The sequence below is a fragment of the Thermobia domestica genome, chromosome 7 (genome assembly GCF_964235325.1).
Source record: "Thermobia domestica chromosome 7, izTheDome1.hap1.1, whole genome shotgun sequence".
NCBI classification, from domain to species: domain Eukaryota; kingdom Metazoa; phylum Arthropoda; class Insecta; order Zygentoma; family Lepismatidae; genus Thermobia; species Thermobia domestica.
Window position 1 is genome coordinate 106,873,977 of NC_137460.1, and position 23,303 is coordinate 106,897,279.

Genomic DNA, 23,303 nt, shown 5'->3' on the forward strand with positions numbered 1-23,303 from the left:
ATCGATGTGTTTTGTGCAGTGAATGGGACCATACAGAGTGTGTGATGTCGATACAGCCAACAATTACGTATGCGATTATCGTAAACGAAAACACGAGTAACTAAGATTACGAACACTTGGCGCGAAGGCGAAGCGGCACGAGAAAATTAGAAGAGAATATCCTCGAGATCGGAACGAACACACAGAACGCGCCACTTCGTTTCGTGCCACATAGCTTCGCTTCACGTTCCGTGTGTTTGTACAGAGTTAGCATTCCGACATTCATTTTTTTCAATTTTACATATTGAAACTTTTAACACATTCAATGTATATGTTTTTAATCTAATATATAAGTATATAATGAGTGTGATTTCCACATTTTTGAAAGAACATCCAACTTCAAATTTTTAACGTCAAAATTCGATACAAACCGAGCAAACCACTTACACCCTCCTAGTTTTGACTTTACCGCTAGCGGAATCCCTGCTTAATTGTCGTATTAGGTTTCACTGTAAAACCACTAAAGTAACACAAGTATGACAAATATAGAGGATGTCAGGAGAAAACAAGAAAATATCATAAAATGGGCTTATTGAGAAAATCGAGTTTTACTTGTTTAAACGTATTACCAAATATGTAATATTGTTTACTGTGGTCATTTATTAGTTTTAATCCTTCGTTCTTTGACAATGTTGTACTTCTTAGTTTCCCCAATAGAATGAACTATAAGTTACAGCACAAAATCGATAGATCTGTTTCCTCCCGACATCCTTAACAGTGACATTTTTGTACATTGCCAAATTTTCCTGAGATTTCTTTTTCTCTCCGAAATGTATTTCTGAGAAAAGAATAGGAGGAGAAAAGTACTAAATTTGTTGGTAAACGTATTAGAACACTAAAATATTATAAAAGGCACTAGATCTAGTACGAAGGTACTAGCGGTGGTCACACTGATTAACACTACTGAAGAGAGCGAAAATTTTCCGCATCGAAAGTCGCAAATGGGCAAATCAAATTCATTTGTATTATAATCAAGTAATAATGTAATTAAATAATTTCATTTGTACCATAATTAATTACTCATGTAATTAATATACAGTATGTACTTGTGGTCGTTTTCATTACTGTCATAACGTAAGAAACCTTTCCTGCCTTACAAACATCTTAACAAGGCTTTCTCAGTGAAAAGAATGTGTTTCAAAACAATGATTTATTGATTGTTTTTCTTTCCTAACAATACTGCAATCTTTTGACGAGTGTTGAAAAACAGCGGTTTGTTATTCAGAAAAAGAATGCTTATGATTCGAAATGTGAATAAAGAATGAAACATTAAAGTATTGCAAATATGTTAACAGAATATTTTACAATTTGTTTTTAAATGAAGGACATTTCTTGATTTTCTAGGAGTCTTGCAACACGTAGGTCAACTCTTTGGAAAATAGCACTGTACTGTGAAAATCAGTATGCCTGGTCACCCTAGGGGTAATAGGTAATCTTTTTCATTGATACTTAAATATATAGGCTATATATTTTCTGTTTCTCCATAGGTAGGAAAATGGCACACAAGGAGAGGGAAATATTGTGCTATCTTTTATCTCTGATCATGTTCGTTGGCCTCTGGTACTTCGTGATTAATGTTAGCCGAGTTGAAGAAAATCTTCTACATCTTCAGATACAAAACTTGAAGGCATCATTTCCTGTCCAAGGAGAGGAAAGCTGGGACACTATTGAAAGCGTATTGAAACCTGTTGTTGTGAAGAAAGCATGGTATCCAGCTGTGTTATTGATAGTGGCACCACCTGGAAGTAAAAACACTGGTCGCTATTTCGGCATCTATCTGGGAAAAATGTGCAAGTCACTTCTGAATCAAAACAAGATTGGTCAATGTTTGCCTCTTCTAGGTGAAGATTATTCTTTACCAAATTCGGGACCAATCTTGTTCGAACATGCGTTTGAAGAGATAAAAAGGGATAAAGTTGTACTTATCGAAGACTTGCAAAATATTAGTCCTAATGCCTCAATGGCTCTTGCAGCGTTAGTCTCTGGCGAGTATTTGACCAATCAGAATATTGTGTTTATTCTGACATTAAACATTAAAAATGTTGACGCTGGTGATGTGCATTTAGGGCCTACTCTTTTGGCGAGAAAGTATCTTCGTAAACATTGGAGACCAATTTTGAAAGAGAGAGATATGGAGCCTATATTGAAATGGATAACTATCAACTCCATCACAGTGGAAAAAGAACTTTCTCTATATAATTAATATTTCATCTTCTTCATTTTCACTTTTCAAATATTCAGGAAACATAAGAACCATAGTTTCGATGTATTTAGTTGTCACTTTGACCTTCGTATGTAACGTTTACAATTACGTTCAAGGAAATAAAGTGCTACATATTTAATGAGTTACTACGTTTGTTTTGTGGAGTAGCTGCTGTTATCCATACGTGACGTCATTGGGTGATAGAGTTGTTGGGAGATTACTATATTCTCAAATGCCAAAGTGCTGACTCACTTCCATTTGGCTAACTCGTTACCCTTATCAAGCTAATAAGCAAAATAATAAGAAATAGATAAGGCGTGTCTAGATTTAACCATTTAAATATGTAAATATGACGGAATATGTTCATAGAACAGTAGGCAGAAAGAAACGGAAACCGACTGTGAATACCAAAATACTACTACATTTTTCATTGAGAAACTGTTACCAATGCGATAGACCACGTTAGGAAGACAATACACTTAAGGTTAGAAAATGTGGACAAATCAGGGAATTGCGGAAAATATATCGGTATGGAAATTTTTGCGCTCAAAGCACGGATATGTCTGCTAAATGCTCACGTATAGTGACCGTAGTTGTTGGAAAAGGAAATATGGCTGGTTTTCTGCAGTACAAGTACTTTTACAAGATTGTCATAATAAAAGAGCACTACATGGCCAATTTCTCATTCTTTTGCTATTGTACACGATTAAGTTATTGTCGCGATTTCAGGAGGAAAATGGAAACTCCGGAAAAATTGCCAGAAAGTTTAAAATACAATATCAAAATTCATTTTAAAAAACCTTGCACTATACATTATGTTGCCGTTTATCACCGGACACCTATACGTTAATTCAATCTCGCAGCACCATATTAGTACTCTGTTGAGCCACCTTTTGCCGCAATGACGTCCGCAACCCTTCGAGGAAGATTTTCCATCAATTTGCGATAAATGTTGACGGGTATCTTGGCTCATTCGTTCTGCAAAGTGGCAAACAGTTCAGTGGTGTTTTCGGGCAGCATAGCCTGGCTCTCAAACGACGTTCCAACTCGTCCTAAAGGTGCTTAATAGTGTTGAGATCTGGACTTTGGACTGGTCAATCAAGTTTATCCACACCCATGTCCTTGAACTACGTGTTTATGAAGTGTACTCTATGACATGGAGAAGGCATGGGCCAATACCGAATTATGCCCATAATGTCAGCAGCACAGAATTCTCTAGAATTGTTTGGTGCGCTTCGACACTCATGTTTCCTCGAACAACAATGCCATATCACGAAAAGCAGGAACACACTATGCCACCTTCGCAGAATTTCACTGTGGATATGATATAGTCCTATAAACAGCGTTCTCTAGGCATACACCGCACTCACACACGTCCATCGGATCGCCATATCTGCACTGAAAAAAATCCATTTTCCGGACAGCGGTATATTGTACAAATGCACGGAATCCTCTTGCTTACTACAGAAGTCAGTATGGAGCATACGTCGTCCATATGGTACGCACTGCCCTTTGATGTTACATCATGCCGTTGCAGGACGTCCGACATCTAACAGTCTTCCGTATATCACATGCAGATACTTATGTTACATTCCTCAGCTATATGTTATATACGTCCATTTGTATGTGAGATCCTGTCTGCCTATATTATTTCATACGAAAAGTACGTACAAATGGAATTCTTATGCGGAAAGTATTATAAAACATGCGTTTTCAGTGATATACATCTCTTGTACGTTAAGTCCAAAAACTACAGGAATTAGGCATGTAACCTACCTTTTTAAGTACGCCATCTACATTTTTTCTCAGTGTGGTAGCGCATTTTATCACTCCATAGGATGGATCCAGGCCCATGCTGGCCCACCGGGACACCGGGACGTGTCCCGGTGCGCCCTCCGAAATATCACACTATTAATGGTACAAGTTTTTAGTAATAAATTCTTACAGTTTTATTGGTAAAGAACCCGTGAAAGGTGCAGTGCGCCGTTTACAATAGGCACCCTTCCGAGACCACATCAAAGATGAACGATTTTATTTACACTTCTGTATAGCACAGTTCTGTACAATAAATACACACAATTACTATTGGTGAAGAACCCGTGAAAGGTACAGTGCGCCCTTTACATAAGGTGCCCTATGAAACATCACATTATAGATAAGTGTGTTTAGTTATCCTGTATACCAGCTTTGTTTAATAAATTCAAATACTGACTGGTAGTACAGAATCTGTGAAGAATACAAGGCGCCCTTTACATAGGATACCCTGCGAAATATCACATTATTATTTTTATTTTATTCTTCTGTATTTCAGTTTTGTATTATAAGTTCATATAGTTGCTATTGGCAGAGAACAGGTAAAGAGTATAATCACTTACAAAAACATTATAAAGTTATATAGCTATAAAACGAAACAATGTGATACATCAAGAATAGTTCGGATAGTCAAACATACGATGCATTTATGTAATACTATACTGACACTAGTCTCTAATTTACGATTTTTACGGCATCGAAGCTTTCAGTCTTAATATGCATCCATATATGCGAGCATATTGATTGTTCCTGTGTGTTTTAAAGCAGCGTTCGGATAATCAGTACCTGTTGTATTTCTGAAATATAGCTATATTAATTTCCGTAAAATGTGGTCTTCCTGTCACCACGACACGGCGCGTCCTCAGGTTGTGGATCGAGGAGAAGGCCTCTGGGATATAGAGGTTAGCTGTGAATATACTGAGTAAGCAGTCGCGGACAGATAAGGGGTGATAATCCAGCTTGAGAATTTGGTGTGAGGCTAACAACCTCATCCTGTAAAAAAAAAAAAAAAAAAAAAAAGGATTGTTCAGATAAGTTCGCAGAATCCTCGGATCAGAACTGATAACTTGGCACGAATTCCGCCAAGTAAAATCGACATAAGATTTGGAACATGAAATGTAAGAAGTCTCTTTAGGGCAGGCGCGTTAAAATTTGAAAAAAAAAAAAAGTTTAGAAATAAAGGTTGGACCTAGTGGGATATCGAGAAATTAGATGAGAAGGAAATGGAGGAGTCAAGTCGGGAAATTTTACGTTCTTTTACGGGGAACAAATTAAAAATTACCAGAGCTTTCCGTTCACAAACGAATACGTAATATCAGCAATTACATAGGTTGAATTTGTTAATAATATATTTTCTTTTACTTCTCTTAAGGGTCGGTGGTGTAATATTATTTTAAATGCACATGCCCCAACAGAAAATATGGATAGCGATTTAAAAAAATACAGTTTTTACGAAAGAATAGAACGGGTATTTGATCATCTCCTGCAATACCATATGAAAAGTCTGTTAGGCGGTTTCAATGCGAAGGTAGGACCAGAGGGTATTTTCAAACCGATTATAGGGAATAAATGTTTGCAAAAGAAAGGTGACAATGGCGTTAGACTCATGAACTGTGCAATATCCAGAAACCTTATCGTTAATATTACAAAATTCCAACATCGCGACATTCATATTAAATAAATATACTTGGACTTCATCAGATGGAAAAACACATATTCAAACTGATCATGTTTTAGTAGACAGAAAAGAACAGTCTAGCACAACTGGTGCTCGGTCGTTCAGAGAAGTTGATTGTGATAGTAAGAGAGAGACTATCGTTGAATAGAGGAAATATTCAATATATGAAAACGAAGCGGTTTAATTTTTTTTAAAATAGAGGAGAGTCAGGTGAGAGGGGAGCCAGATTGAAGTGTCGAATATATTCTCGGTTTTAGAAGGTTCGGAGTGCACTAGTGTTCACGATACTTGGTTGAAATTAGTGATAACATTAAAATTTCAGCAAAAGAAATATTGGAGCACGCAGAAATACTTAGCACGCATTCATTGTTCAACCAGGAATGTACTAAAGTAGCAGAGAAGAGAAAACAGAAGAAACTGCGTTGGCTACAAAATCCGAAAGAAATAACAACATAAAGTTTCATTGTCATCTGGCAGTGACTTTTAAAACTTTTAGAACAAAGAAACGTGACTTTTGAAAGTTAAAATTAATTTAAGTTGAAGATAATAGTGAAAACAAACACATTCGGGACATGTATAAATGCATCAACGAACTTAAGAAAGGCTATCAACTTCGTACTTATATATTAAAGAAACCTAAAGGAACAGTTTTCACTAATACAGATAGAATCTTAAATAGATGGAAAGATTTCTTTGACGATTTGCTTAACACATAGCCAAAAACTAATGCGCGTGGAGAAAGTGAAATGCATGCAACATAACCGTATATTCCAGAACCTAACCAGACAGAAATAGAAATCGCTATTTAAAAAAAATAAGCACACATCTCCGGATGTAGACGAAATTCTAGTTGACTTAATTTTAGCTAGAGGGGAAAAATTGTAGAGCAAGATACACAAACTCATTATCTAGATCAAGGAGGAATTACCACAAGATTGAAGAGAATCAATCATTGTTCCAGTTCAGAAGATAAGCAACAAAACAGATTTAATAGTTATCGAGACGTTTCTCTTCTGTCAACATCCAATAAATCCTCTTAAACATTGTATTAGCAAGATTGACTCCATACCCAGGTGAAATTATTGGAGATTATCAGAACGGTTTTAGGTAAAATCGATGACCTATTTATCATTCGACTAATACTTGAAAAGAAATGAGAGAATACAACATCCTGGCACATCAATTATTGACTTTAGGCACTGGTAGGAGGGAAACATTGTACAGTACAACATGCTTACAGAATTTGCAATACCGAAAAAGGTAGATTAATTAAGATATGTTTAAATGAATCCCAAAGTAAGGTTCGAGTAGAGAAATTCTTGTTCACGAGCTTTCACGTTGAGAATGACTTGAAACAAGGAGATGCATTGTCGTCATTATTATTTAACTTTGTTCTGGAGAACACGATAAGGAAAATCAAACAGCAATCAGGTCCTAGAGCTGAATTGTATTTGCCAGGTTATGGCGTATGATGATGATGTAAATTTAATAAGTAATGATAGAATAATAGAAAGGAATACAGAAATCTTAATTAACGCTTGCAGGGATATTGGCTTAAAAATAAATGCAGAGAAAATTGAATAAATGGAAGTTTGTCGGGATCGTAATACTGCATTTTATTGATGCGTTCAAATACCAAATAATATTTTCTTTCGACAAAGTGGATACTTTCAAATATCTAGGATCATTATTAACAGACCAAAACTATAATCACTAAAAAGTTTGATGTCAACTGAAAGCAGGTATTTCATGCTATTATTCAGTTAAAAATCTTTTGTTGTCGCTAATTCTGTTGAGGAATTTGTAGCTCAAAATATAAAACGATAATCATGCCTGTTGCGCTGTATGGTTGCGAAACATGGTAACTGACTGAGGAAAAATCGCAGAGTGAAAGCATTTGAAAACAAGATTCTTAAACCAATATTCGAACTCCAAAATGAACGGGAATGGGGAAAGGCGGAAACTTCATAAGGAGGAACTGCATAATATTATACCGTTTACCAAACATTGTTAGGGTCATCAAGTCTAGGAGGCTCAAATAGTCATTTTATGTAGCCAGAATGGAAGAAATTAGAAACGCTTTCGAAGTTGTAACTGGAAATCCAAATAGGAAAATGACCGTTAGGAAGACCGAGGCGCAGATGGGAGGACAATATTAAAATGGTTCTCGCAGAGATTGAAATATAAAATAGAAACTGGGTTCAGTTTTCTAAGGACAGAAATCAATGGAGAGCTTTTGTAAACTCGGCAATGAGCCTCCTGCGTCCATATGCGTGCTATATTAAGTTGTTGATACATTTAGCTTCTTTTTATTTGACAGAAATGTTACTACAGGAACTAAAAAGTTTTTTTGTAGTAAAGAGGATTTCTATTTACGTAAATTTGGTGGTGATTTTGATATAAAATGGCACCCATACTTTCTTTCAAAGCCTCTCTCTCTCTCTCTCTCTCTCTCTCTCTCTCTATCTATCTATCTATCTATCTATCTATCTATCTATCTATCTATATATATATATATATATATATATATATATATATATATATATATATATATATATATATATATATATATATATATATATATATATATATATATATATATAAATTTATTCCCGTTTGTATAGGCGCCCTTTTAGTAGACTTGTCCACCGCCCTGATTATTATCCCAGCACTGCCCTGGATGGATCTCCATTATTCGAGAGTCCAATGGTGGCATTTCTTAATCATGTAAGTCGATAATATATGTAGCCCGGCATAGCATAGTCGCTAACATTTTTTCCTCTGGTGTGAGCGATCCCGGATTTGATTCTCGCTAAAGGCCTGAAAAGTGTAAAAGCCTTTTGAGGTCCGCTACTATGAGCGAGGTTTTTCCTGAGTTTTCCTCATTCACACCAGGGAAATGTTGGTATGGTACCTAACATGAAGGGTCCCACCCCGCTTCCTTGCTTCCCTCATATGTGATGGGCTATAATGGCCATAGATGTTGAAAGACCAGAAATATATAATTCTAATTCTTTCCATCGTGGTCAATAATATATGCAAAGAAAACCCTCCTGTTTTATATTATAGTAGATACCACTTCACGAGTTTATCATGCTGTGTTACAGGAAGAACAATATAATTCAAGTATAAATAAATTTCCCTGCGTACAAGCTAAGGTACATACGTGAAATGTCTTTTGAAGGGGGAAAATTACGCCAATTGCTTTGGATTCTATTATAGGTTGACTGTTATCAGTTACCGAATGTGGTGACCTCACTAGTACTAAAATGCTTTAATTCATACTAATACCACGCTATACATGCACACTCAGCTGTAACCTACTTGATTTGTCTGCTTATGGAGAAGTGACGCTTACATGCTTATTTTCTACTTACCTATGCTGTTCATATGTTACGTTACGGAAATGATCAACTAGTACTTAACAATACTTACTTGTGGTTCGTACTGTTAATAGTACCTTAACTCACTACTATGAACCCATACTAACTACTATAATATAACTACATGTTGCTGAATTCGTCTTTAAGTAATGCTCCATGGAATACACGCTTGGACTTTGATAAATTCATACATATACCTACCGTTTGTTGCCATCTGGACAACAGAAGATACTTTTGTTGTAAAAATAGCCCCCTAGGCCCCGAGTCAAAGAATGGAGATTTTTATTCATCAATTTATCTTTGCACTCTTCAAGAACCTAGCAGTATAAAGAAGCCTAGCCATCTTCAACATTGAAGCATTTGGTCATTTAGGAAGTTATCGTCGCTTGCTGTAACATCAATTCAATGAAGTCACACTAAGAAGAACAGTAGTTTATTTTTTGTCTTCTGTTAATTAAGTTTACTTCAATGCAGTAATTCAGTTGTTATTAAAACCAAGAAAGAATTCGTTAATTGTAAATTACAATAATAATCCTTAGACCAGCAGCTCTTCCGAATACAACAAATACCTCTATTTCCCTTAACTGCAATTACTTTATTTATTCATTCATTTATCACGCCAAGTTAATTCAATTTTTTCTGCGTATTTTATGGTCATTGATATATATTTTTTTCAATTCAATAGTCTTGTTCCTTGCTCGTGTGTTTTACAAGTCATGCTATGTCGATATATTTCACTATGAGTATGTAGTTTTGACAAAAGCCAACATTTTAATTCTACAGAATGTATTAAGATCAAGTTTTGGAGAACTGTCAAGCTTGAAATTCTTTTCCAGTTTTGTAATGTGGTTTGTTCCTGCCACATTGGAGAAAATGTAGATGTCATATTCACCTTAAGGTTGGGACATGAGAATTACATTACTGTACGACATTGAGGAAAAAATTACCTTTATATTTGTTAAAGTTCCACTGTGACATTTTAGCCACACGTGGAGATCATCCATCATTTCCTATATTACGTCACGCACGAGTCGGGAACAAAACCGTTGGAGTAGAGCTCTTACAGCCCTTTCTCATTTGGCGGCGAACTGCCGCGCGCGGCGGCGACGCATTGCCGCGCAAGGTAGAAAGACGTTGCAAGCAATGGAGCTTTTCATATATGCGCAGCGGTCGCCTTAAATTTTCGCGGCGAGGAAAAACAGCCGCCTCTCCCTGCTAGAAAGCGGCGCGGCAGATTGCCGCGTACAGCCAGGCGGAACATTACAAGCAATGGAGCTCTTTACATATAGGCGGCGATCTGCTGCTTGGGTGTTGGGGGACGTAGCAAGTGTTGCCAGGAAAGAATAGAGTGGTTGCGATAATATGGATGTGTGTGTGTGTTTTACGTATGTATATATGTGTGTGGAGTGTGTTTGTGTATGTGGTTATGTTCTAGCTTAGAACACATGGAGTGCTTTTAACCAAACTTGTTACATACAATATATGGGAAAAGATAATATGTAAAAATAATCGAAAACGACCGATACTACCGAAGTGTCGAATCGATAGGTCGTTGATTAAAAAGAGTCCAAATCAATACAAATTATTTTTTTAATTAATAGAACATTGGGATATGTGCGGGCAGCGCTGAGCAAACGAGCTTCTAATTTTATAAATTTCTGGTATCCCAAAATTGAAATATGTATTATCAAATATTTCAACAATATTACATATTTTACTGTCTTTTGCTATATATTTATGTACTATTTTGCTATATATATATATTTTGTTACATAAAAATTCGTAATCCGGATTTTAGTAATAATACTTAATGTACCTTAGCAAAGCAAGAGAGAATTCATTACGTGATATTTGATAAATATATCATATTTTATATATTTTATAACTATCTTAACACTTCTATGGTTGTAATTTCTTGAATAGTCCTTTGAATTCAGGGACTAGAGCAGTGCTTTGAAGAGATTTGAGTCAATAGTTGGAACGCTTAAAACAAACGAATAAACCCGAAATACTATAATAATAATAATAATAATAATAATAATAATAATAATAATAATAATAATAATAATAATAATAATAATAATAATAATAATAATAATAATAATAATAATATACAAACAGACCAGCCTTGGGTTCGGTGGTTGAGTGTTGACTTAGGATTCTGGGATAGATCTCAAACACCGACTATCCCGAAAGGACTTTATCCTGGTTTTCCCAGTCACAACAGGTGAATATCGGGGTTTATTTTAAATATCCAGAACCTTGCCGCTATTTTGCTCAAGTCTATTGATTGTAGAAACAGTATAGAAAAATCTCTTTCAAGGTACCACTTTTCTTAATAATAATAATAAAAAACTCATATGTGTCTCTTACTGTTTTTATTTATTTATTTATTTATTTCTCTCTGTCTTAACAAGGCGAGTAGAAGACACTTTTTGCGTCTGTCCATTGCAACCACCATAACACGATAAGAGTCACAAGGTTTTGTTTCTTCAGTTGCACAGCAACCCTGCTCGCATATTTTTCATTCGCGGCAAAGAGCCGCGTAATATGAAAGGGTACACTTCTCACGCGCCAAACTGCCACGAGCGGCGACGGCAAATAGCCGCCTCAATGTGAAAGAAGCATTAGAGATTAATTCAGGTTGATAGTTTTGGGATTGCATACATCGCTGGTGTGGGTGCCTGAGAGTGAGTTATACAGGACTTAGTAGAAAAAACAATCAGCAAATGATTGAGACAAATCCTAGTTGTAAGTTCTATTCTAGTTGAACTTCCTTAAATTACCTAATTAAGCTGCTACTTAATTTCCATTATTTAGATGTTTGGTTTAATTTAATTACTAACTTATTTTAGTTTTTTCATAAGTATTTATCTTGTAAAATTTGTTCTCATTCTATTCCTTTACAAACTAGAGGAAGAGTAGTCCCCATAATTTCTACCTATGAGAGTTTGCTCATACTAAATAGAATATTACATAACTAGGCAGCCCTATTTGTAATATTACCTTTAGTTTACCCTAGTAGTTACTTTTCATTACATGCTAAATAACTTACAAGGGAACTTTTTCTGGTGTCACACGAAATGTGGAACGAGACTATGGTCAATCGATTTGTGTTAGTGGAAAAGAAAATTCATAGGCGGGAAAAGCCCTCGATCGCAACCGTTCCGTACTTATGGGGGAAGAGTAGGGGCATTGCCCCACAACATGGATAATTAGACGAAATATGGCGCGAGTTCGATGAAAATATACATAGAAGCGCAGTTAAATATGTACTACAATGTGACATTACATTCGACAATACTCTGACAAGAGAGGGCAGAGGTGTAGCACGTAACAACATAGGAGGAGGGCGGGTACGTGGAGTATATCGTAGGGGAAATATTCCATAAAATGTATGAACACATACGAGTCGGACTTGAGGGGAATAGCATAGTAATATATAATAAACATAGTCAAGTACATGGGTGGAGAGTAGAAAGGCAAGGGAGCAATGGCCTTCACCTTCCTGAACTGATCTTTCAATGTATAGTGATGTATTGGACTTTGCAGTACATTCACAGAGGGGCGTATATTGTTGTCTTACTTTTATGTCATCGTCATCTTCATAAACATATGAAAGTGGATACCTACATGTATACACATCGGACGTTACGGAGGAAGAGGTCCGGACCCTACGGACAATCCCCTCCATAGCTCTCTTTCTTCTATTTCTGCTTCACAATGTCATCTACAGGCTGTCTATAGTTTGTGATTAATTACATGACCATGCATTATTACTGTGTCATTCCCCTGACGTCTTGCTTCTCCGTTTTCCTAAATTATACAACAATTTTTACTTGCGCTTACCCGCCCCCTCTTCTGTCGTTATGTGCTACGCCTCCGACCTCACTTGTCAGAGTATTGTCGAATATAGTGTCACATTGTGGTGTATGTTGTGCTTCTACGCATATTTTAATCGAACTTGGGCCATATTTCGTCTCGTTATTCACAACGTGTTATGTTGCCAGTGCCCCTACTCCCCTTCCCCAATGAGTACGGAAATGTTGCGATCGAGGGTTTTTCCCGCCTATGGATTTTTTGTTCACTAACACAAATCGATTGACCATAGTCTCGTTCCACATTTCGTGTGACACCAGAAAAAGTTTCCTTGTTAGTATATTTTATTCCCATTTCTACATCATAAAACTATGTGATTACATGCTAAATAACTTAGTATATTTTATACCGATTTGTAAACCATAAGATTACGGCTGAGTTATATTAATGAATAATGTCTTTCATGCACCATTGCTATAAGTTTTGAGCAGATATGTTACAATTTGACTTATCCCATCCAGAATGTGTGTAAGACGGAATGGTGTATTTTTGAGCGTTTTAGTTTCTCGACATCCAACCAGGATTTTAAAGGATAACAAACTAATTAGTTTTGAGTGGTTCAACTAAGCTGACTAACAACTTGCATTTATTTCAAGATTAAATTAAGATTCCAAGATTAAGATTTATTCCAAGATTAAGAGTATTTCCTAGTTGACAGAAGAGTCGATAAGTGTGTTTTATTTTCATTTAATTAATTTCGTTCAATTTCAGGCAAGCTACGACAGTTTGAACTTGCATCCGAAATCCTGTATTAATTTCGTGGTAACCAATTATATTGTAATTATTTTTTGTGTATTAAAATACAAGTATTATAAGTGAACTACACCAACCGTAAAGTCAAATGATGTGTGTCTGTCAAGGTATGTAAAATCAAATTGAAAACAAACTTTAAAACTACACACAGACACATACACACACTTGGCAAACAGTAATGCTTTCTTTATTCTCTTCTTTCCTTATGCGACCTGATATTACCATAAGTCTTGTATTTCAGTCATTCAAAAAATCCCGAAACTCTGTCAATAGTCACAGGCATGCGCAACGTGGGTTCCATGGGTGCCTTGGCACCCCCATTAGACAAACTTTTTTTTATGTAGAATTATTACAAACTAAGAAGAGAATGATCTACATTCTGCTTCAGAAAATCACATTTAACTTCCGCGTGCCAAATATAACATATTAATTTTATAATAGTTAACAGTACAATTATTTTTTTGTGAATTAAGAAAGATAAAGAGTGTGTGCGCTATGTTCGTAAGGTATAACGATTGAATGTCAGGAGAAGAGGTGTTTACAAAATAATTACGTGTAAATTATTTCCCGTCTGCATGTGTGTCGTGCGTCGCCGACGCAGCATCGGGTGCAACGACACTATCTTTTTTTTAGGGGAAAGGGGGGGGGGCGACGACATTCCATATAGTGGTACTTTAGATCTGGCACCCACATTCCCAATGTCCTGCGCACGCTAATGTCAATAGTTGTAGGTGTTCCGACATCCCTGCTGGAATCTGGACGCTTGTCATCCCCCACTACCACTACTGACTTTTATCCTATACATAAACTTGACAAAGAGAACGGTATTCTCCTCATAAAATTTTTGAATATCTCAAAATGTTTCGATTAATTTTTTTTTCGAAGTACGCACAGAACTTCATATTCACTTTGTTCCATTGTAAAATTCTGACGCGGTATTATAACAGAAGCCTATACTTAGCTCTGTTGGGGTCCTTGAAGAGATATTGAGCAGTGCGTACCGATACAGCTAAATCCACGGAAAATGAGTCAAGTACAGATTTGACTTCTTCAAAATGTTCGTTGTAAAACTGACTTGTCCATGTCCAAATGTCCCATATAGTAATAATAGATTCCGGAGGAAGTGGTACGCCTAGTAATTTGTTCTTGTAAATTTGAACGCATTGTGGTGCCTTGAAAAATCTTTTTTGTGGAAGAAATAAGTTGGTTGAAACTTGGCTCACCTCCTCAGCAACGCGTTGGAGAGCACGTGCCATGCAAGTGAAGTGGATCAAGTTAGGATAAAACACTATAAGTTGAGTTGATTTTAGTTTAGCGTCCCTTTCAGCAGCGAGGCTATATGAGACGTGGACCTACTGATTAACGTGGAATCCGAACCACATGAGCTTCCGCCGGGAATCGAACCCGGGTCTCCCACGCCAAAGGCGCGTACGCTAACCGCTTAGCCACGGAGGAGCTCTAAAACACTATAAGTGTCGTAGCAGCTTTTAACATGTATGCCACACTCCTGTGTACATAAGAAAAAAAAACTCTCTTGTTGTACGCCATCCAGATGCAACACTTTAAGACTATCAATCAAAATTGTGCTATGGTGGAATGATTTTTACACTCCAGAACTTTGCACCGACTTTCTCGCCGGAACAAATGCAACTTCGCCTTATCGCCTCTGGAGATCTCATCGACATGGCGGTTCGAGATCAAAATTTTCTGAAAACCCTCATTATGGAAGACGAGACCTGGTGCCTGAGGTACGATGTCGAAGGCAAGAGTCAAAGTATGGAATGGCGGAGAAACCAAGAAGGTGCGAAGTGAGAGATTTAGTACAAGACGATGCTCGTGGTGTTCTTCGACTCTGAGGGTCTCATCCATAAAGCATTCCTTCCTAAGAGTACCACGTCAAATATAGCTACATGAGTGGAAAAATTCAAACATTTGCTGCAATGCTGCAAGTGTCTTTTTTGGTGCAGCAGTTCCTGGCTAATAGGGGAGTTGTGTCACTCAATCACCCACCCTATTTTCCAGACTTGTCGCCGAAGGACAGTAACAGTTGTTTCAGGTAAGACAACAATCGATTCGAAATATAGACATACTGTGTATTCACCGAACTTTCTGGACAGAGATCTTATACGGACAGCAACCGTATTGGAAACGGCCATAGTGAACCAACATTAATCACGCACTATTAATTGTGGAAGTAACTAAATGAAGCAGTAGTAAAATAAAAATATAAAAAAATAATTTTCTTGCAAGCTATATTGAACACTCATTTAATTATACGATATTTCGTTCGTTTATTCATATTCTAACACCGACTTTAACGCTGTAATAGCAATTATCTATATACTTATACTTATCTTTATTATTATTATTATTATTATTATTATTATTATTATGATCATACTTATTTTGTTACCGTGTAGGAATATGTAAACTTGTTTTGTGCTCAATCTAAATATTTATGTTTTCATATAGGACAGTAGTTTCTACAAAGATTAATTTCGATATAAATTCCAGGTCTAAAAGCTTTCAAAATGCAGTAAATCGAAGTTGTCCACATAAGAATTTTAATTATTATCTACCAAATTTTCAGGAACATATTATTGTAGTAAGGAATTTTCACATTAGGTTAATCTACTACTTAAACGTGCATGATTTTATTAAATTTTTCGTTTGCAAAACCGGAAATCTTGAGGTATATAATACAAACAAAATTATACGTGTATCTATCTATCTACGATCAATGTTTCTTCCAGACATTTTTTTTCTTTGGGAGAGTACTTCCCCCCCGGAGCTCCGAGGGTGCCACCCTAGGTCTATAATATAAGCCTAATAATAAATCATACCGAAACTGTGTGAAAATAATATGTACCCCTCCGAAAATTAAGTGTGCCTCCCGAAACATTTTTTTCTGAAAGAAACTGTTTACGATGAGTGCAATTTTTTTCACTTCATGTAATTTATGCTGTAGATTTAGGTGTTGAAAAAAATAATTATTAATGGTGACATATCATACAAGGTTATGGCTTATGTTTTAATTACAGAGGACCCACAAGTTATCCTTTCCTCAACGCTGTTTGTAAACTGAAATTATTTTTCCCCACTCAAATAATGTAAATTAAACCAATCCCTTGTAACCACTGAAACAGAGTAGTTATTATTATTATTACTGTTACTATTATTATTATTATTATTATTATTATTATTATTATTATTATTATTATTATTATTATTATTATTATTATTTTACATTTTGAAGTTTGTTTTCGTATAATGTCCCACGATTATGCACTGAGGCAAAGGGAGACGTTGATGAAGAGTAAGATGACAACAGTGGAATGACGAAACTCGTAGAAAGTGGAAGAATCCCGAGAATGCCCACGCATACTGAGTTTGTCCACCAAAAAGCCCATTTGCTGGAAGCTGAAATCAAAACAGGAACCTCACGCGCCAGAAATGAGCGCTCTACAACCTTTCTTCAAAACTTACTGAGTGTTATTTTTCCTTTCAACCACTGTTCAGGACTGCTTGACCACTAAGCCTCCACACCCCCACATTTTAAAGTGTTTTTTGTGGTGAAGAATCTACTATTAAAAGTGATTGTGCTTGCGACTTTATAGCTCTTAACCCACCCGACCGATCTCAATCAAATTTTCAACATAGATGAGGTTCTGGCCTGGGATGGTGCTTATCATTTCACTTTGACGTTGCAACTTACAGGAGGTGGATTGAGGAGATATTTAAAAATAATCGAAAATGACCGATATTAGTGTCGAATCCGTAGTTTTCGGGGTCGCTGAGATGAAGAGTAATACTTCTAATGAAATTGAAATCTAAATTCAACTCCGCTACTTGGGGCGAAGGAGAGGGGATATATATAGGCTATATATGATCGAAAATGAGCGATATTAGCGTTGAATCCATAGTCATATCGGGGTCGCTAAGACGAACACTAACACTAACACTTCCGATGCCGTTTAAATCCAAATTCAGCCTCCATTGCCCTTTATGTGGAAAATGAAACGCATTCTCCCCGTGCGAAGAACGGATAATCTGGTAGTATAGAATAAAATTAACATTAATACTTTTTACAGATATATAAGTAATAGATACTAAATTAAACTAAATATTTGAGAACTAAGAACACAAAAGCACAGAAAAGAACAAAAAATATTTTTGAAACTCAGAACTTTGTCAAATGAACAAAACCTCGAGTAGTCGTGTACAATTGCCGATACAGGTGTGTATAAGCGTTTGTATCCCGATATACTGTTCAAAAATAAAGGAAAAATTGACAAAATTTGCTCGCAAAGGGAATCGTTCGAGAAACAAGGAGTTCGTAAACAGGTGGTGCAATGTGTATCACGAAGTTCAATTGAAGTCAAGAAAAGTGAAGTTCGTTTTCGTTTTGCTAAATCGCCGGCGTCAAAATGCACTTCTTTCGTTGAGAAATGTATTAATTGTGGCATTATGATAGAATATAAAAAGACAGCATAATTACAATAATTTAATTAACAACACTTTAATAAATAATGAGAGAAATATGACAACTGAAAAATATGAATATTTAAGAAGACAAAGAAAATAATAAATATATTATTAGAGTGTGAAACGAGTCGGAATCTATGCGAAACATAGCGGAGAGGATTACATATTGTGTGCTCTTCCTAAGGTTGAGGACTAAAATTTTTATGAGTGTTAGGCCCGGCACACACGTTCCGGTATACCGGTCAGGTTTACGTGTACGGATATCTTACATGTAAACCGGATAGTGTGTGCCAGCCGCTGCAGGCCAAACAGTGTGAATCACTCCGGCATACCTGTACAGTGTTTACGTGAGTTGTAGATAGTTCCTTGAACAGGGAGCGTCGGTTATCGTCTTCTTGTTTGCTCGCCATCTCTCGACTAAGGTAAAATATTCAGGTTTACTGTTGCGTGTGTGCGCTCTAATGTGCACAAGTATATTTTTCCGGTATACCGGTGACGGTGAGGTTTACCTGACAGGTATATCGTAACGTGTGTGCCGGGCCTTAGGGAAGTTGTTCGCTATAACCAGTATATATATATATATATATATATATATATATATATATATATATATATATATATATATATATATATATATATATATATATAATAGTTTTTCTCTTTTTTAAGCATGTTTGATGGACGCAGGGGTTTACATGCTCTTCATTAACATAGAAGTTTCGGATTCTTAAAACGTGCCTCAGAATTCAGTTTTAAAAAGTAAACTTTCACAATGAGGTTATCTTTAACTGTTTATAAATAAAAAATGCAAGTATTGAGAAAGCATTTACTTTTCTGTGCTTGAAATACAGTGTGAATCCAAAAGGACATAGAACAATGAAGTTGCTTTACAAATCTGAAAGTAATTGTTAAAATTCTGGTTCCACTATAAAGGATGTTTGCGAAAGTTTAGCCACTATATTAGTTATAAGATCCTCAGAGAGGTCCTTGCCCCAAGTATGTTTAAGATAACATCTAGCTAACTTGCACGGCGTAGAGAATTGGGGAAGTCGACATTCATCTGTTGTTGGAGAACTCAATGTTAGTATCAATACACCATTTTTAATTGGTGAGGTGTTTTTGTCCATTAGCGAAAGCAAAGCTAAGGCGGCCTCTGAACCCACATCTTGAATATCATACACAATCACTACCTTATTTTTGACAAGCGATTCACAGAGACTTGAGTAAAATTTGGGAGCAGATTCTCTAGTTTTAAACGCGGCTCCACAAAACGAATAACCAATTTTCTGGCAAATCTTCTTCTTTCCACACATTGAAGACGTAAAAATGGCTCGTACAGTTTTACCCAAATATATTGCAAGATCCTCCGTGGTTTTCTTGCTTTCCGGAGATGCCACCAAAAGAATGGTTTGCAATCCATTTTTTCGCCCCGAGAGCATTGGACACAACACTCTACTGATTCCATGCCACGTATTTCGCGGTTGGTTAGGAAAATTTCTTTGAAGAGTCTCCAGTTCCGACTTCACAATATTTTCAGCTATTGATGGATTGAATATACCAAATATGATTGCTAGGACAAATGCAGTGATTGACAGCATATTCACAACATTCACAAAAAGCGCCGGCATAAGTAATAAACTGTAAACAGAAACAATTGAATGATAACATCAGATTTTTTATAGGGAAGTAATTGATTTAAAATTTATTAATGACAGAAGTGATTTTCTACTTTTAAAAGATTTCGAGCTTCTAAATCTAAGACTGTACTATACTATATTGTACAAATACAATTATGGAACTTGAGCGAGAGAATCTAAAACTCTTAAGAGGGAGGGAACTTTGAAAGTTTGATTCCGTAACTAAAGTTGAAGAACACACAGAGAAAAATCCGTTCTCCGGACAGCGGTATATTGTACAAATATACGGTATCCTTTTGCTTACTATAGAAATCAGTGCGGTGCATACGTTATCCGTATGCTACATAGGCACTGCCCTTAGATGTTACATCATGCCGTTGCAGGATGTCTGACATCTAACAGTTTTCCGTATATCACATGCATATACTTATGTTACCTTCGTCAGCTATATGTTATATACGTCCATTTGTATGTGAGATGCTGACCGCCTACATTGTTTCATACGGAAAGTACGTATAGATGAAACACTTACACAGAAAGTATTATAAAACATGCGTTTTCATTTATACGTCTGCTGTACGTTAAGTCCAAAAACTACAGGAATTACGCATGTAACCTATCTTTTTAAGTACGCCACCTACAATTTTTTTTTTCTCAGTGAACATGAGAAATGATGAAGACCATTTTTGAATGGAATAAAGGCTTTATTACTTTCACAATTCATACGAAACCCAATCCATAGTCAAATCATATGGACTATATCAATTAGATGTAGACCTACAATCTTGTTGAAAAAATCTTCACCGCCAATCCTAATTTGAAAAGTTCCGAGCTCGTATTATATACGATAGATTTATATGCTATATGTGCTACAATTTTCTTGATTTTTCTAAACCTTTGTTACAATCCTTGTTAGTAAAATGTTGCATCCGTGGTTTGTGAATAGAAAGCATCTGAAGGAGAGGTGGGTGGTCATTTTTCTTTTGTCAAGACTGTGCAGAGGTTAGTAGATAAAACTTGCTTTCTTATGTGAAGAGTGATTCTTAACATAGTCGTAATCCTACTGGCCCTTAATCTAAGTTCTATGCTGTTCACTTACTTTTACAAACAAAATCTTATGATCATAGGAACATTTAACGTGGGTTTCATTAAATGTACATTTATATTTATTTTGAATGACGATAGGAGAGAAAAAAGTGGTGATCGTCGGTGAATACGAGTTTTCAACGGGTTTACACGATTCATGGCCCCTACACGCCGAAAAATTATTTTTTGGATATCTGTCTGTTTGTCCTGATGCATATACACTCGCCTAAGGTAATACTGTTCAACGTATCCAAACCAAATTTTACATTTATAGTTTTTCTTAAGGTTTCTTAAATAATTTTTATTATACCTAAATAACTAAATAAATAAGGGTACCTTACTAGAAGGTGGAAGTCAAAATTAGTGATTTTTCTTGAAAATGGCTTTAACGAGTTTGCTTATATTTCATAACTAGGTAGATATTTAGTTAATATTTAATGCAGACCGTATGACGTAAGTCATATCTCAGGAAAAAAAAACTACATAGGATAGATTATTCTTAGGGATGAATTTAATAGAATTTCTCAAAAACCGTTCAGGATTTCATAAGTACACTCTCAATAATAACCCTATAACGTAACATACGTTACTTCTCATGGAAACATTCATAAGAAATAGTTTACCCTTGGGGTAAGATTCTTTCGAAGTTTTCCAAGAACGTTTTAGTAATTTTGCTCATATTTTACAAATAAATTTTTCAGTAATAGCTGCAGCATTGCTTAATTTCAGAAATTGGAGAGAGAAAGTTTAGTTAGGTGGATTGTACCTTTTTTTTTTTTTTTTGTTTATTTGTTTGGAGTTCAATGTTCCTTTACGTAACGAGACTATATAAGATGTTAAAGTGAACCTTTGTATAGAATTCGTTCCACACGTAATCATACTAAGAATGGGACTTTGGTTTCATGATTGACGTGTATAGGGCACACATTCAGTAATTAACAATAACTGGAATACGGTACATGCTTTATTTTATGAAAATAACTGGTAAAATATCTCTGAAGAACAATGATGAATGACCTACTCTCTCCTGAAATTATAGTGTTGCTTCTTCTATTCCTCTTCGTGCCAACTCAAGCAGCGTTTACCTCAAAGTACACGTGCCGAATATTCCTTCAATAATGCATACAATATAAATAGCCACTCGTGTTCAACGGGATCGCAAAGAAGGTCTACACGGAAAACGATCTCTCACATCGCGAGAGGACATGTCGCCACGACACTCATGCGTGTGTGGAAACAAATGTGAAAAGAGAAAACACAGCGACTATCATTCGTACAATATGGCGCATCATGCTATGGCAGACATCTTGTCTACATGTCTGTGACGAACCGTACAATGTTTACCACAGCACTACGTTGCTCAACGCCTGGGCTAGCACTATAACGGATGGGGAGTAGTCGAGTTTGACGGCGTCTACTAAATGTTAGACTAGCGACCATTGTTGAATTCAGATTTTGGTACACGAGGGGTCAATACAAATTTAAGGGAGGGTTATGTTCTAGATTGCAATAGAGCAGTAGACATCTGTCGCAACAAAATTCGCGACTTGTTATTGTCTGGTCGGTTGCAATAACCAACATTTTTCCCTAACTAACGTCATAAAGTATTTGTGTGCGTCTGTACCTAATTTCCAAGTTTTTCTTTAACTTCAATTTTATACGAGAACGATGTTTGTTAATTACAAATTAGGTTGGACAAAAGAAGAAACTAATTTTCTTAAAGAAACAAAAGTCTTTGCTTTCAAGACTCTTTTATTTAAAAAAAAAATAATAAAAATAAATAAATAAATAAATAAATAAATAAATAAATAAATAAACAGAAAAAAGCAAACATTTTAATTCATATGTATAGATATTCTAGAGGGGGTGCATATATATATATATATTCTAGGGGGGTTCAGCCCCCTTGAACATGCCTAAATTCAACACTGCTAGCAACACACTTACTTAGCTTTCCATTGACCCAGAATTACAAACGCCTCAGGCTGCAATGGACACTTGAACATCGTCACTGTGAGATACAGCCGTTTTTCGCACTAGTTTTACATAAGGTACTATATGGATTTTTGTTCTACAGTGATGCTCTGATAAGATTAATATCGAAATTTTGAGTAAAATCTCAGGCAAGACGAAACGGACAAAATGGACGAAACGAAACGAAATAATTTAGAAAACCACTTAAATGCTAAACTTCACAGTTAAAGATTATAATATGTCATTCAGACAATACAGTCGAGAAATGTACAACAGGGCCGGATTGAGCACTAAGCTCAATAGGCCCAGGTCTAGTGGCGCACGTCGGACGAAAACTCAATAAGTAAGAGGAAAAATGCAAATGTTAATTAATT